The sequence below is a fragment of the Salvia miltiorrhiza genome, chromosome 4 (genome assembly GCF_028751815.1).
Source record: "Salvia miltiorrhiza cultivar Shanhuang (shh) chromosome 4, IMPLAD_Smil_shh, whole genome shotgun sequence".
NCBI classification, from domain to species: domain Eukaryota; kingdom Viridiplantae; phylum Streptophyta; class Magnoliopsida; order Lamiales; family Lamiaceae; genus Salvia; species Salvia miltiorrhiza.
In genome coordinates, this window is record NC_080390.1 from 5,682,061 (window position 1) to 5,697,372 (window position 15,312).

Below are 15,312 nucleotides of genomic sequence, written 5' to 3' on the forward strand. Positions count from 1 at the left end.
TTCGTCAAATGGTATGCAATTAAGGTCAAAATACATTAGAAATACACTAAAAATACTTGTGGGATACAAAGATATAAAATATATATATATATATATATATATATATATATATTTTTTTTTCGAAAAAAAATATATTTTTTTTTATTAATTTTTAACGACCGAATTTTCGGTCGTTAAAAATAAAATTTCGGTCGTTATTTAAAAAAAATATAAAAAAAATTATTTATATTTTTTATTTTTTTTCTCTTTTTAACGATCGAAACTTCGGTCGTTAAAAATAAAAAGTCGGTCGTTAAATTTAACAACCGAAAAAACGGTCGTTAAAACTCGGGCGACGATGCAAACAACGACCGAAAAAAACGGTCGTTAAAAATAGTAACGACCGATTTTTGGGTTTTAACGACCGAAATTTCGGTCGTTAGAGCCGCATTTTCTTGTAGTGTATATATATATATATATATATATATATATATATATATAACATGCACACTGTGAAAATCAAACTAAGGGGGGTGTATTTGTTCAAGACTTATGTAGATTTTAAAAGTCCGTGGATTTTAAAAGTCTATAGAATTCTCACAGATTCCTCATGATTTCGAATGAATTCTCATTCTCGGTCAGATTTTTAATGAATTAGCAAGAATTTGACGTGCTATTTTCGGACTTGAAATCCACAAACCCAGCGAGCGTTGCGAGCCCATGAGCGCTGGACCGAGGCCCAGCGGCCGCTGCAAGCACGCGAGCGCTGGAGACCCTCATGTGCCGCTTACCCCCACCTCCGCCACCGCTGCCGTCGCGGTGGTCCCCTCAATCCCCACCACCACCAACCACCCTGAACACGTTTTCCTTCCCCACTCTCCCCCCCTCCCACCCCAAATCCCCGGCCGCACCCCTTCGTCTCCGCCACCAGCAACCACCTTGGACCTATCTTCCTCCTCCTGCCCCAAATCCCCAGCCGCGGCACAAGACCCTAGCGCCGCCCTCTGTCTCCACCACCACCAACCACCCTAAACACATCTTCCTTCCTCCCACCCCCCCAAAATCCCCTGTGCACCCCTTCATCTCCACCACCACCAAACACCCCAAATCGAAAATCCTCAACCACCAATTCAAAGCCATAACGTCGTCTTCCCCATAAATTGCTCTCCTCAGTCACCATTACAAACCCTCGATTTTGGAGATCTTGCAAAGTAGGGATTTTGGGTCACAAATTAGTAAGTACAAGATAGAGAGACGAGGGGGGACGAGGCCGATGCGGCAGCGAGGGAGACAGCAGATGAGAAATCACCAGAAATCACCGGAAACATGAGAGAGAGAGAGAGAGAGAGAAATGGTTGTGAAATGAGATAAATGAGAACTTTCATTGTTGTATCCTCGGCAGCGAGCGCTGGGTCCAGCGGCCGCTGGCTTCTTTGCCGCGGGCGCTGGAACCCAGCGAGCGCGTGATTTTGGCAGATTTGTGAATTCTCGTGGTGTTTGGTCAGATTTGTTGATGCCTATTTTTTGAACGAAATCAATGAAAGTCATTCCAACTTAAAAGTTCGTAGATTAACGAATACACTCAGATTTTCATAGACTTTTAAAAGTATTGAACGAATACACCCAGATTTTAAAAGACTTTTAAAAGTCTTGAACTAATACACCCAGACTTTGAAAGACTTTTAAAAGTCTTGAATTAATACACCCAGATTTTAAAAGTCTGCAGAAATCTATAAAAATCCTGAACGAATACACCCCCCTAAATCTCTCAGATCTTGCGTAAAAATTCCCAAATTATTGAAGACGGGATCGAAACACGTACACTGTAAAAATTCCCCAGAAATAAAATCGAAAAAGATGTCTGCCAAGTTATTGAAGACATGAGAAACAAAAATCAAAACAAAATTGAAACAAGGAAAACCAAATTTTAAAGACAAGATCTATCGAGATCTACTTTCCTCAAGATCCGTAGACCGCGCCGCTAAAAGGCGCAAAGCCGGCGAGGGTGGGAGACGGAGAAAGCGGAAGGTGGAGACGGCAAACAGAAAATCAAAATCAAATTTTCAATATTTGTGAAATTTACAGTCGAAATTGTTAGTTTCTATCTAAAACAATGGAGTCGAAGCAAGCAACACAGGAAGAAAGAGTTGAGGTGGCGGCGAGAATCACTGCCGACGAGCTCAGCGAAGTTAACATGGAGATGACGGAGCGGGACTGTGAAATTGTGGCGGTGGAGTGGCCTGAATATTACCGGAGAATGGAGACGGGCGCCAGAGCCAAGGAGGCAGGAGAGTACACGGCGGAGAAATCGAAGGGGGCGGCGTGGAGCAGGCGGAAAGTAAGGGAGGCAGAACTGAAATGGTGAAAAAAGAAAATGGTTTTAGGGTAAAGGTCAAGTCCGGATGGAGGAGATAATTAGGGAGAAATCTAATTTTGGCATCTAAATACACGAATTCTTGGCCTCTTTTAGTTTTTTCCACGAACTTTAAAAGTTATCAAAAAATACACGAACTTTGATTCATTTTGTTTTTCTATACAAACTTTGAAAATTATAAAAAAAATACACAAATTTTGACTCATTTTTTTTTTCTCACGAAATATATTGTTATAACAATAATTCAAATAATTATTTTATTTTAATTTTTTTATATAACAACGTCATTTTGATTACGAAATAGGAGTATATTTTAAAATTTTAAAAAATCATGTCACTCATGAATAATTGTCATCTATCATTGATTAAATCAATTAAGCTAGCTAGTTAATTATAAAAGAATTATTTGGAGAATTTTTTTTATAACAATATATTTCGTGGGAAAAAACAAAATTAAGTAAAGTTCGTGTATTTTTTGACTTTCTCAATGTTCGTGGGAAAAAACAAATTAAAATGAGTCAAAGTTTGTGTATTTTTGACAACTTTTAAAATTTGTAGTAAAAATCAAAATGGAGTTCGTGTATTTAGGTGCCAATAACTCTTATATTTATTTTATATTCCTTTCGTTGTTGAAATTATGGTCTTATTACTTTTTCTGAAAATTATGGTGTTTTTTTTAAATGACTTCAAACTTTTTCACTTAATATCTACAAAAAAATAAGGGTTAATTGCCGCTAAATTCAAAAGCTTTTAAAAAATTCGCGATATTCTCACCAACTTCAAAATCGGTGTATGAATACATGAATTGAAAATTTGTTCTTAATGTTCCCAAAATTAAAAAATCCGGCGAGATGACATGGCAAATACCTATGACATGTCAATTTCATTCCAAATCAGCTATACATGTCATTGTTTTAATTTTTTAATAATTTTATTTATTTATAATTAATTTAAAAAAAATAAAAATCATCTACCCCCTTCCCCAACCCCCCGACCACCACCTCCCCAAACCTCCGGCGCCACCTCCCAAACTCGCCCGGCCTGCAGACACCCCCCAGCCTACCTCCTTCCCCAAACCTTCGCCTTCTCCATCTACCCCCATCCCCAAACACAGCAGTGTTTGGTGGGTATGTTTTTTAAAAATTGGGGCTCCCTTTGAAACCAGAACACCCGTCGCCGAGCTCTGGACGCCGGTCACCCTCTGAAACCAGAACACCCCACTGCCGTCGAGCTCTGGACGCCGGTCACGCTCTGAAACTTCGACGACACTCCGGTCGCTGCCTCCCTCCTTGGTCACTCTTCTATCTATCTCTCTTCTTCCTTTCTATTCTCTCAAATCGCCGCCTCCCAAATAACGATTTCCAAAATCGCGCCACCACTACCACCACTCCGCCCTCTTCCACCTCCAAGACCACCGCAATTCCCTCCCACCACCCACTACCTCCAAGTGCTACGTCACCCTCTTCATCTCCTCTCGCCGCCACCGCGCCCTTCCATCCCACGAAAACGACGCAGCATCCACCAGATTTACATCAAAAAATTAAAAAAATTCCATCCCACGCTTTTTGCAGGTGGGCCGCTGACTTTCTCCCACCCCCAAATCGAAACTCTAGGACCCGCGATTTGCAGAGCGGCGGTGGGTGGCTTTCTGCTGTTGCGCCGCCGGCTTTCTCCATCCCCAAATCGAAACCCTAGGACCTAGAATCAGGCAAGAGATGAGAGATAGATTGTTGCTGTGCGAGAGATTTCGATTTGTTGGTGTGCGAGATGATTGACGATTGTTGGTGTGCGAGCTGCAAAATTTTGCAAATTTTCCGGCGAGGAAATTGAGGATTTCTGCAATTTTTTATTTTTTTAAATTATTGTTGGAAATCAAAACGACGTCGTATTATTTTAAAAGAAACGACGTCGTTTTCTTGCACCGCCGGCTATGCCACGCTGTATTTACGGTAGTCCACGTCACCTTCAATTTGGGGATTTTTTCTTATTTTGGGAACATTAAGAACGAATTCTCAATTCATGTATTCATACGCCGATTTTGAAGTTGGTGAGAATATCGCGAATTTTTTAAAAGCTTTTGAATTTAGCGGCAATTAACCCAAAAAATAAATATAAGATTCAATCTACACTCAAAATACAACTACACTATTTTTTTAAAAAATCTGTGCCATATTTTTTAGATCAAAATTTTTAGGAACGGAGGGAATATTTTTTTTCCATTATATCATTATCTTATATTTAATTATTCATCCCAATCTCATAAATACTACTCCCTCCGTCCCAATAAACTTGTCCCACTTTCCTTTTTGGGTTGTCCCAATAATCTTGTCCCATTTCCTTTTTTAGTAAAAATTAGGGGTCTGTATATGTTGATTGGTTGTCTCATAAATCTGCAATGTTGGTCTTCTTGAATGGCCTGCTCCCTTTTCCAGAATATTGGGTGAGATCCTCCAATTTTACATGCCTCTCTGTATATGTTGATTGGTATAGGCTCTGCGTGGCCTCTGTTTTTGAACTGTTCCCTAAATATGTTGATTGGTATAGGCTCTGTGTGGCCTCTGTTTTTGAACTATTCCCTGTATATGTGCACTTGGAATATGTGTTGGGTGATGGTTAGCAAGTTTGAGATGATGAAACTATGCTCATGAATTGTTTTAAGTTAAAAACTCTATGATGAACTAGAAGCCACTATGATGAACTAGAAGCACCTTGAGTATTCTATCATACTCGATTGCTTCAAGAGAAAACTTTAGACGTAGCAACTTGTTAGGGGCTGTTAAGTCGGGTTTTATCGCACTAGTATGAGCCCTGATCAAACCCTTGCTAATCCATCGCCCAACTGTGCTCTTGCTGCAATTTATTCCACTTGCTAGCCTCCGAATGGTTGATCTTTTGCTTAGCTCCAATGTTGAAATTAATTGAAGATCTATTTCAACTCTCTTGCGTCTTAGTTTGTTGATTTTGCCACTGATTGAATGCATATGCTGACCTTGATTCTGTTGTTTTTTTGCAGCAGTCCATAGTCGCGTCACCGTCCGACGGCAAACGCCGAACTTGACCGCAGCAGCCTGAATTCTGTCCCGTTTTGGCTTCCCACCATGGCTGTCTTCAAGAAAAAACTGCACGATCGAGTTTCTCTCGCCTGTTGATAGATCTTTTCGCCCCATTTTTTCTGTTTTTGAATGGTTTATTGTGGCAAAAAGTAGGCTGCCACAAATTCACAGTTTTTGAAGTGTAATAGCCTTGTGTAGTGAATGGCAGATTTTATAGAACTTGACAGTGAATTTTGGTGGGAATTTTGAAAGCTATGAATTAAATGAAAAATTTCATAATTTTACTCTAATTTTCCCTCTTCTTTTTCATTTCAGATTTTTGCTCTAATTTTGAAGTGTAATGCCTTGAATTCTGCCAGCCTATTAAATTTGAAGGGATCAAATTCTGCTGCCTTGAATTCTGCCGCCCTTCTTTTAATTTAATGAAAAGTCAGTCAACCTTATTTGACTTAAACATAAGAATAATTAAGATTTACTTACTTTTTGTTAAATATGTGGGACCTCTTACTTTACCACACTAATTCAACACTCCTTAATCTCCGTGTCCAAAAGAAATGGGACAAGTTTATTGGGACGGAGGGAGTATTTACTCAGTCCCATTAAAATTGAAGCATTTCTTGTGGAAACGAAATTTAAGGACCTAGTGTTTAATACTCCCTTCGTTCTCCAAACATATTCGTAAAGGAGGGTGACACGTGTTTTAATAAAAGTTAGTTGTGCATTTAATGAGTGAAGAATAAGGCCCACAAAAAGCAAAAATTGTAAAAATAATAGTGAATGCAATTATTTTCAAAAGTAAGTTAGGAAGATATTTTAGGAACGATTCAAAATAAAAAAAGAGAAATATGTTTGAGGGAGAAAGGAAGTATTTTAAATATATTTCTAATTAAAATGTTAAGAAAGAATCAACAAAACTTGGGTGCATCATCCCTAACTAAATTTATTAATTTCAGTTAAAATTTATTAAAACTGATGTATCGAAGGTGTCTCAAATAAAATAAAATAAAACCCCTAGTTTGATTCAAGTTGGCAGTTAGCTTGCTGAGCTAGGCAACCGAGAAGGCACTTTTAATGGATTGGGCAAATGGTTTTTAATACCCACTTTTATAATACATCTATCAAATCTACCCACCTATATAAAACATCTATGAAAAATACCCACTTCATAGTGAAATACCATTTCTACCCTTATACTTAATTTCTCTTTATCTCCCATCTTTTGCCTAATTAAGCTTGACTAGTATATCGGCTGGAAACTTTCCTCGTGCCCAATAGGTTACTTCGGTAAACTGGGTCTGGACTGTGAGACAACGCCACGTACTGTTAAGCAAAAATGATTAAAATTGGTAATTGTTCAAATTGATCCCGCGCTTCTCAAAATGGTATCAGAGCGGGTTTTTATAGAGGAATTATATAATTTTTAGTTTATTTTGTTTATTAACCCATGTGGGAGGAGACTCCATTAGAAAAAATGGATCCGGACGAATGTCCGAGATGTATTGTGTACAGGAAATCTCTTCAAGATTTGGAGAGAGAAACTACTCGTCTTATAGACGATCTCAACTGGAATAATCGAGCCCTCGTGACGAATATTCGGCGAGGAGAAGATGCAGAAATTATTCGTGATATCATCACGGGTATCCAATCATACCATGAGACTCTCATGGGAATCGTCGGGATAAGAACGGCGATTGAACGAACCAGAGACGAGGCCCATCATTCGCACGATTGATGGAACCAAAGGACAAGGCGAGTGTAGCTTTTCCAGGCTACCAAAAGATCGAGCCAAGCTCTTCCGACAACGTCAATTTGCGGGAGATCCAAAAGACGGTAGAATATTATGGCGTCAAGCTGTATGATCTACCGATGGAGCTGAGCAGAATATCACTCAAACAAGAGGAAATATTAACCCTCTTGTGTGATATCCAGAAAAGAATGAAGGAGATCGAAAGGCGAAAACCATGTTCCGGGAAACTTCGGAAGCAATGGTCCAACGACCCGACGAATCCTCCTATATTCGATGCAGCACCCAAGGAGTTGCAGCCAAAGGATATAATCCGAATCATGAAAGGCAAATATCATGAATAGCCTTGACAGAATCGGATTAGATGATCTACAGGAGTTAGCAGAATCTTTTGCTAACCTCAACATGGTTGATCTAAAGATGAACCAAGGAGATGAGGTGCCCAAAACTGAGCACCAAGAAGAAAGTTCGTCAAAAAGGGGTGGGGCTTCAGACGATGCAAGCCACTACCAACGAACCAAGAGACGCAGGCCACAGATGCGGGATACTCCTGTAGGGAAGGCCACACTTGAACCAATCCATCCATACGGATTGATTCTCAACCTCGACGAAGCCAGTTTCAAAGATTGGGAAGATCTCATCGACGAATGGGCTTCAGCATTGAATATCGTAGTCACCACAATTGAGTACGATAAAAAGGAATTTGCCAAAATCTTCGAAGCAAGTCTGGCAGGAATGGCAAAACAATACTGGGATAAGATCGCAATCTCAGCAAGGGAAGAACTGTTTACTAGCACAAAATCTTATGAAATCATTAAGGAGGCTACTAAACAGATTAAAATCCATTTCTTGGGAATGGGTTTTTTCGAAGGATCTGCAGAAGAGAAGCGCAAGAAGTATCATCAGGCACTCTACAATCTTCGATTAATGGTGCTAGAGCCAAAAGCTCTTGATGAATTTCTACGCCTTTATACCCTATATGTTCATATGGGGGTAGTTGATGATACGACCGCCAAGGACCTCTTTTTCACAAAGTTCCCGAGTCCATGGAGGGAGATGCTCATCAACGAGTATGTGTCGCCAGGAGAATATCCACTTGATAGTGCATCAAGAAGGATGTCCTATGTTCACAAGAAAATGTCCGAATGGTGCCAGAAGGCGGCGGACCTGAGAAATCTCAAGAAATTGAGAAAGCTCAACAAGAAGTCCCCATTGATGTGCGACAACATTGATCTTCCAACAGAGATTGGTGCTGAGTTGCTGTATCAAAGGAGGAGCCGAAAGAAACATAGGTATCAACCCTATGAAAGAAAGTCTAGAAGAAGTTCTTGGAAGCCAAGAACTATGTGGACCAGACAGAAGGCACGCTCCTACAAGTCAGGCCAACGGAGCGGACCATCAAGAAACCGATTCTCAAATCAAAAGAGAATCCCGGCGAGAAAAACTTTCAGGCGCACTCAAGCCAAAGCAAATGAAAGTTTTAAGGATTGCAACTGCTGGTCGTGCGGTGCACAGGGGCATATTTCAACCAATTGCCCAGACAACGAGAAAAGGCAGATAAGGAGATTCGAATCCACACCGGATATCGAAGACGCAATCTACCACCAAAAATTGATACCCGTGTATCAATTTGAAGATATATCCTCTGATGAGAGTATATATGAGCAAGAAGAAATCTTTAGTTCTGAGGATTCGGAGATGAGCGATGGATCAACCGGAAACGAGTCAGACTAAGGAGGAACACGAGGTCCATCACATCCAGAAGGAGGATCAGAATGGATTCACTAGCCATTTTCTGATTCCACAAGAAGAAGTGGTGAAAAAGCTCGTAAAGAAACTCAATAGGGAAACCGGAGAGGTACAAACATACCAAGGGTTTTCCAATGGGAGATTGAATCGAGTTTTTAATAGCTTGATACCATCCAAAAGGAAGCATCATGTCTATTTTGGGGTCACAAACCGAGAAATGGCGCTTCCAATGGAGATTACAAGTAATCAGGTGGAAATCCAGCTGGTTCCTGCTGAAGATATTAGGCAGGATCTTAAGAAAATGAAGCCAGAAGTCGCAAGCACGATGAAATGGATTCATATTGGAGCAATTCAGTTGGTAATCAAATCATCCCTCTCCCCAGGGACTGACCAACCAATTGATGTTGCACTTTGCGACAAAAGGATCAGAGATACTAGAGCATCAGTTCTGGGAGCCTTTTCAGGCAATCTCTATGCCAAAAGGATTATAACCGAGTTCTATCCACAGATCGCTTATAATCTACAAGATTCATCCTTCAGTCGAGCCCTGACCCTCTATCAGGACTTCAAAAAGAAGGAGCTTATGACAGATGGAAATAGGCCATACTCACTGACTTATCAAGTCTCGTATGCCTTATCAAATTCCCATCACACAGAATTATTTCTGGGAAAAGAGTTCATTGAAATTCCAGAAATATTTAAGGAGGTAGCCAAAGCAGTCAAACCAAACCGAGTGGAGATTCCTCAGATCGGAGAAATCAACATCGATATTGGAGACAAGACGGTGCTTAGCCATACTCAAAGTCTCAGACTAGGAGCACCGAGGCTATCATTCCAAGGAAATAGGCTAACTTCAGGGCCTATAACAAGAAGCTTTTCTCAATCATACGAAAGAAGGGCGATCCAGGAAACACCAGTTTCGGACATAAGGGTTAAGCTCAAATGTCCCGAAGGATGGAGACAGGTTTCCACAAGAATCAATACAACCAACAAGGAAAACCAGTTTCCTTGCAGTTCGTTGTATTATTTGGCGAATCCAGGAGACAACCGATACATCGGAACTCTGGAGGTTGGAGGTTTTGAAATACAGACCGAAGGCCAAGCCGGACAAGAAGCAGATGTCCTGATCTTAGGACGAGATTTCCTTGACAAATATAAGCCATGGTCATGGAAATCAGGAGGAATGGAGATCACCATTGGACGCCAAAGAGTGTTGATCCAATGACCAGTCCATTCTCGATATACATCTCGGTGGGGATGTTATACGAGAAATACAAAGCAGAATATTTTGCTGCTTATGTGGACTCAGGAGCAGGAATCTGTACAGCAAAACGAGGAGTCTTTCCAACAGAAGTGGAAGAAAATCTACCTCGAATTGCAGGAAGGGATTTCTCCAAAAAGGTTTTGCTCTTATCAAAGGGAGTAAAACAGACGGAAATACTAATCGGCGGAGCAGGACAGACACCTTGGTACAAGGTCAAAACTCCACCAATTTATTTCCATGATACCGGAGCAGATATATTATTCGGAAATAATTTTCTGCAAAGCTTCAAGAGGTACATACAGGACAATGAAGCCAGGAGGCTAGTGTTCACAACCAATTGTGATCACAAAATCATTGTGCAAAGGCTCAATGGAGCTTTTCATCGTTCAATGCCAATCAAATTCCGCAGCAAGCGTGGTGATGATGGCAGACTCCGGCGACCTCAAATGAAGGATCAAAGGAGATTCGGCGAGGTTTTGCTCAAATGCAGAACTGAGGGATTTCCAGATCTCTCTGAGGAGGAAATTCAAATCCTCAAAGTATCCCTGATATCGCACCAGGATATCAAGGAAGACGAACAGGTGTCCATAGCCGACGTCAAAAGGAGAATCCAAAAGTGTTATCACGAGGATCCTTTGGCATGGTGGGACAAGAATCAGCTCAGAGCAACCTTGAAAGTTAAAACTGGAAAGGAGCATGAGTTCGTAAGATACAAGCCTATCCTGATGAACCCTCAAGATCAACAGGATATGATGAGTATAATCAAGGAGCATCTTGATTTAAAACTTATCGAAGATGGAAGATCACCCTACAGCAGTCCGGGATTTCTGGTGAGGAATCATGGGGAGATCAAGCGAGGAAAACCAAGACTGGTCATTAATTACAAAGGAATTAATGATATTCTTGAGTTCGACGGATATTTCATCCCAAGCAGAGAACACCTTATCAACTGCATTAGAAGTGCAAGGGTATTCTCAAAGTTCGATTGCAAGTCAGGTTTTTACCAGATTCGCATGGAGGAAGGGAGTAAGAAGTTCACAGCCTTCTCAACTCCACAAGGACATTATGTCTGGAATGTCATGCCAATGGGGTTAGCCAACGCGCCTCAGATATTCCAAAGGAAAATGGATAATCTCTTCAAAGATTATTCTTCGTTTATGTTTGTTTATATTGATGACATCCTCATTGCATCAAAAAACATTCATGAACATGTCAGGCATCTGGAGATCTTTGCGGATGTTTGTCAACAAGAAGGACTTGTGCTGTCTGAAAAGAAGGCAGTCATAGCCACTCAGAAAATGGAGTTTCTGGGGATCGAGATCGATGAATCTGGGATAATTCTACAAGATCATATTGTGGAAAAAGTCCAGGGATTTCCAGAAGATCTCAAAGAGAAAAAACAGCTCCAAAGCTTTCTAGGAGTTGTCAACTTCGCAGGGATGTTCATCAAAAACCTTGCGGAACACAGAAAGGTCTTCAGTCCATTACTGAAGAAAGATGTTCCATTTATCTGGAAGGAAGAACATCGAGAGGGTATGAAGAAGTTGAAAGAGATTTGCAAGAATCTCCCAAAGCTTTCAATACCACAAGACGAGGATGATTTGGTCCTCTACACGGACGCAAGTGATTTCTGGTGGGCAGCAGTGCTTACAAAGATCACCCCATATGGAGAAGAACCTTGCAGATACTGTAGCGGTCTTTTCTCCAACGACGAAGCTGTGCGATGGCACATCAACGAGAAGGAATTCTTTGCAGTGCGAAAGGCGTTTAAAAAATGGCCGCTTTTCTTACTTGCTAAAAAATTCGTTTTGAAAGTTGATAACACTAACGTTAAAGCTTTCTTAACAAAAAAGTTTGAATCTAAACCTGAAAAGGCTAGATTAATTAGGTGGCAAGCAGAATGCCAATATTATGATTATGATATTGTCGTTTTGAAATCTGATCAGAATGTTCTTGCAGATTTCCTTACAAGGGATGGAGCTCCCTGAAGCGGAGGCCATCGAGGCAATACAGGGGCAGCTCTTTGAAAGTCTAGAGCTGTTACAACAAGAGTGGCACAGATGTGTGCTGCATACTAAACAAGCAGGAAAGATACAAGCGGCTGACGAAGCCAAAGTATCTAGCCAAATTGATGTCTGTTTCATGAAGATGTTCAATCTTCAGGAAGCAACTGAAAAGCCGCTCTTGCGCGCAGTCCGTGAAAATCGGGCTAAAGCAATGCTTTCCGTACAGGGCGGATTACCTGTAGCAGGGGATTCAAGTACCCCTAGCCCAAGTCCTGAGAGAATGGCTTCACAGCCGGACGCTCGAGGAAAAGATGTTGTTAAGGGGTCACTCCCTGAATCAACATGTCAACCCTCCACCTCTGGGATAAAAGAGGGAGAGATCAGCCTTAGGCCCATGACAGGCCAAGTTAAGGTTGATACTAATCTTATTATTTCTTCTCCTTCTTGGCAGAATTATCAAGACAGGTGGGAGAAACTTCTTACGAGAAGGGGAATCAATCCGGGAAATTGCCGGGTTGATGTTGCAGGAAAGTATCCAAGGGTTTGGTTCACACCAGGAGCCAATCCAAACGATGTTAAAGAATGGTATGAATTTGGGGCATTAGCTTCAGTTTATACCACTTCTCCGGCATTCACCGAAATCAAGGGTCTACCCAAATGGATCCAGAAAACGGTGTTCGACGCATGGGAGAACAACGAGTCCCTCAAAAGGGGAGACGTTCTGGAATTGTACTTCTTCAGTGCAGCTCCAGAGCCAGTTGGCAAAGGAGTCTACGAAGCCTTCCATTTCATCAAGCTTCGGAGACCAGATACAGGAGCCTTGAACCGGATCAAAGTTCCTGAATTTAATGCCGCAATCGTCTCAACATTTACGGAGGATCAAATCTCCACGAGGCGAGCATGGGGTCTATGGGTCTGTCTCACGGAGATGGACAAAATGAAGTCCAGATTTAAGTTCTTTCAAAGCTCAGATCTGGGAACGTTCCTGGTTAACACAATGACAGGAACAACAACTCAGTTCGCTGAAAATTCTTTCGAGAATAAGAGGCAAACTATTTGGGGAAACAAGATCGCGGGGAGCAAAGAGACTCGTCGCAAATTCTGCAATATGGCTCATGTAAGCCATTGGATCGAGAGAATCTGCGACCAATGTTCGTCGCAGAAGGAGCCAGAATTCGGCAAAGGTTTCCTCCCGAAACCTGACAGAAGAAGGTTCCGGTCTGATGAGCATGACGAGCGTCAGACACCAAAGGGAAGAACTCCTCGGGCACCAAAAAAGTAAGGTGGCCGACAGAGCAGAGTGAATCATGTGATTCACAGAAAGGATCGCACCCACAAAAGAAACGACAAAAGTGGGTGGAATGACAGGAGGACCACTCAGCACTCCAGGACAAATGTGAGTGGAAAGAAAGCAGCCGGCCCCTACCAGCATTATCACAAAGCGATAAAGCAAGGGCCCAGCACAAGTGACAACACCAACAAGTGTCGGCAATAATGGCCAACAAATGAAGGTGGCTGTCAATTTCAAGCAAGCTGGCCACGAGGATAGCATCCAAGGCCAACCACCAAGCAATAATAGAGGGCATCAGACCTCTATAAAAACACAAGAGCTGGAGAGAAGAGGATCATCGAAAATTCTCACAACTTTCTCACACTACACACTCTCTCTTCAGAATCTATCATTGTAATTTTTTTTTTCAAAGTTTTTTTCGTTTTAAGTTTAGTTTCTTTTTAGTTTTATGTACACAAGTATTAGCTACTATGAGTAGCTAAACAAGTTTGTCTCCTCCTTTGGGGAGTTTTTATGAAATAAAATTAATTATTATATAATTCCTCTATAAACACTTAGTTTTTGTCCAACTATTCCGGTTTAGTAAAGATATTTTCTTTTCATTTTTCAACAAAAATATTTGGAGTCGAGACACAGTGAAGGAGAGATACTGATTCCTGAAGGTGACCATTCGGCGAAAGCCGGAACACAGTGAAGGGAGAAGGTTGCAACCATCACTTGCGAGTGTGTGGTTGGACGAAGGCCGAGGAGGCAAAAAGTCCGTAAAACGCGATTAAAGCTCCGGAAGGTGACCCATCGACAAAAGGTATACTGTTGATTTATGATTTGAATTATTTTGAAGTTGTACGGAAGCATGTTGGGCCTGATTATATATTAATCGTATTATGATAATTTGAACATAAAATGGTTTAATGATGGATTTGTTGAGGATTTGTTGAGGGGTAGTTTTGGCATGAATGATGAGTTGGATATGGTTGATAGGGGTTTTGTGAAAGTGGGTATTTTTGATAGATAAGTTATGAAGGTGGGTATTTTAAATTTTGACCCTTGAAAAATTATAAAGTTGACTTGAAATGAAGTTAAGGCTCGCAAGGAACCTCTTGTTTTTCCCAGGAGAGCACATAAGTCAACTATACAAAAAATAAATAAAAAAATGAAATGGATTGTTAAAATTTTAGTATTATTACAAATTTAGAGTAAATATATATCGTTGTATTATTTCCGACAGTTGCAAAAAATTGGAGGGTTTTCCTAAAAGCACAAAAACTTGTTGGGTGGATTCTTGCAGATAGGGGTGTAATCGAGCCGAGCCGAGCCGAGCCGAATAGTGTCTTGTTCAAGCTTGGCTCGTTTAGCTAATCGAGCTGTTTGATTAATTATCGATCGAGCTTTAATCGAGTCGAATACAGTGCCGAGCCTAATCGAGCTTTTTAATTTTTTTTTTAATTTTAGATATTTTCCTAATGCATAAGTTAATTTTCAAATATATAAGTTATTTTGATTCGCAAAAATAGTATATTTACTATTTTCTTGTAAATAAATTATGTTAATTAGATACTTAATCCAAATATTACTACACATAGTATAAAATATTAAGACATTTAATGAATAATCTTATGTTTTTAAGATAAATCCCTTCACGAGCTTGTTCACGAGCTAACGAGCCGAGTATCGTCATGTTCAAGCTTGGCTTGTTTAGCTAAACGAGTTGTTCATTAAATTACCGATCGAGCTTTTATCGAGTCGAACGTCGAATAGTTCACGAGTAGCTTGGCTCGTTTACAGCCCTACTTGCAGATATGTTCATCCAACTTCAGCTCAAATTCTCTTCCGTGGTATTTGCACTACAAAA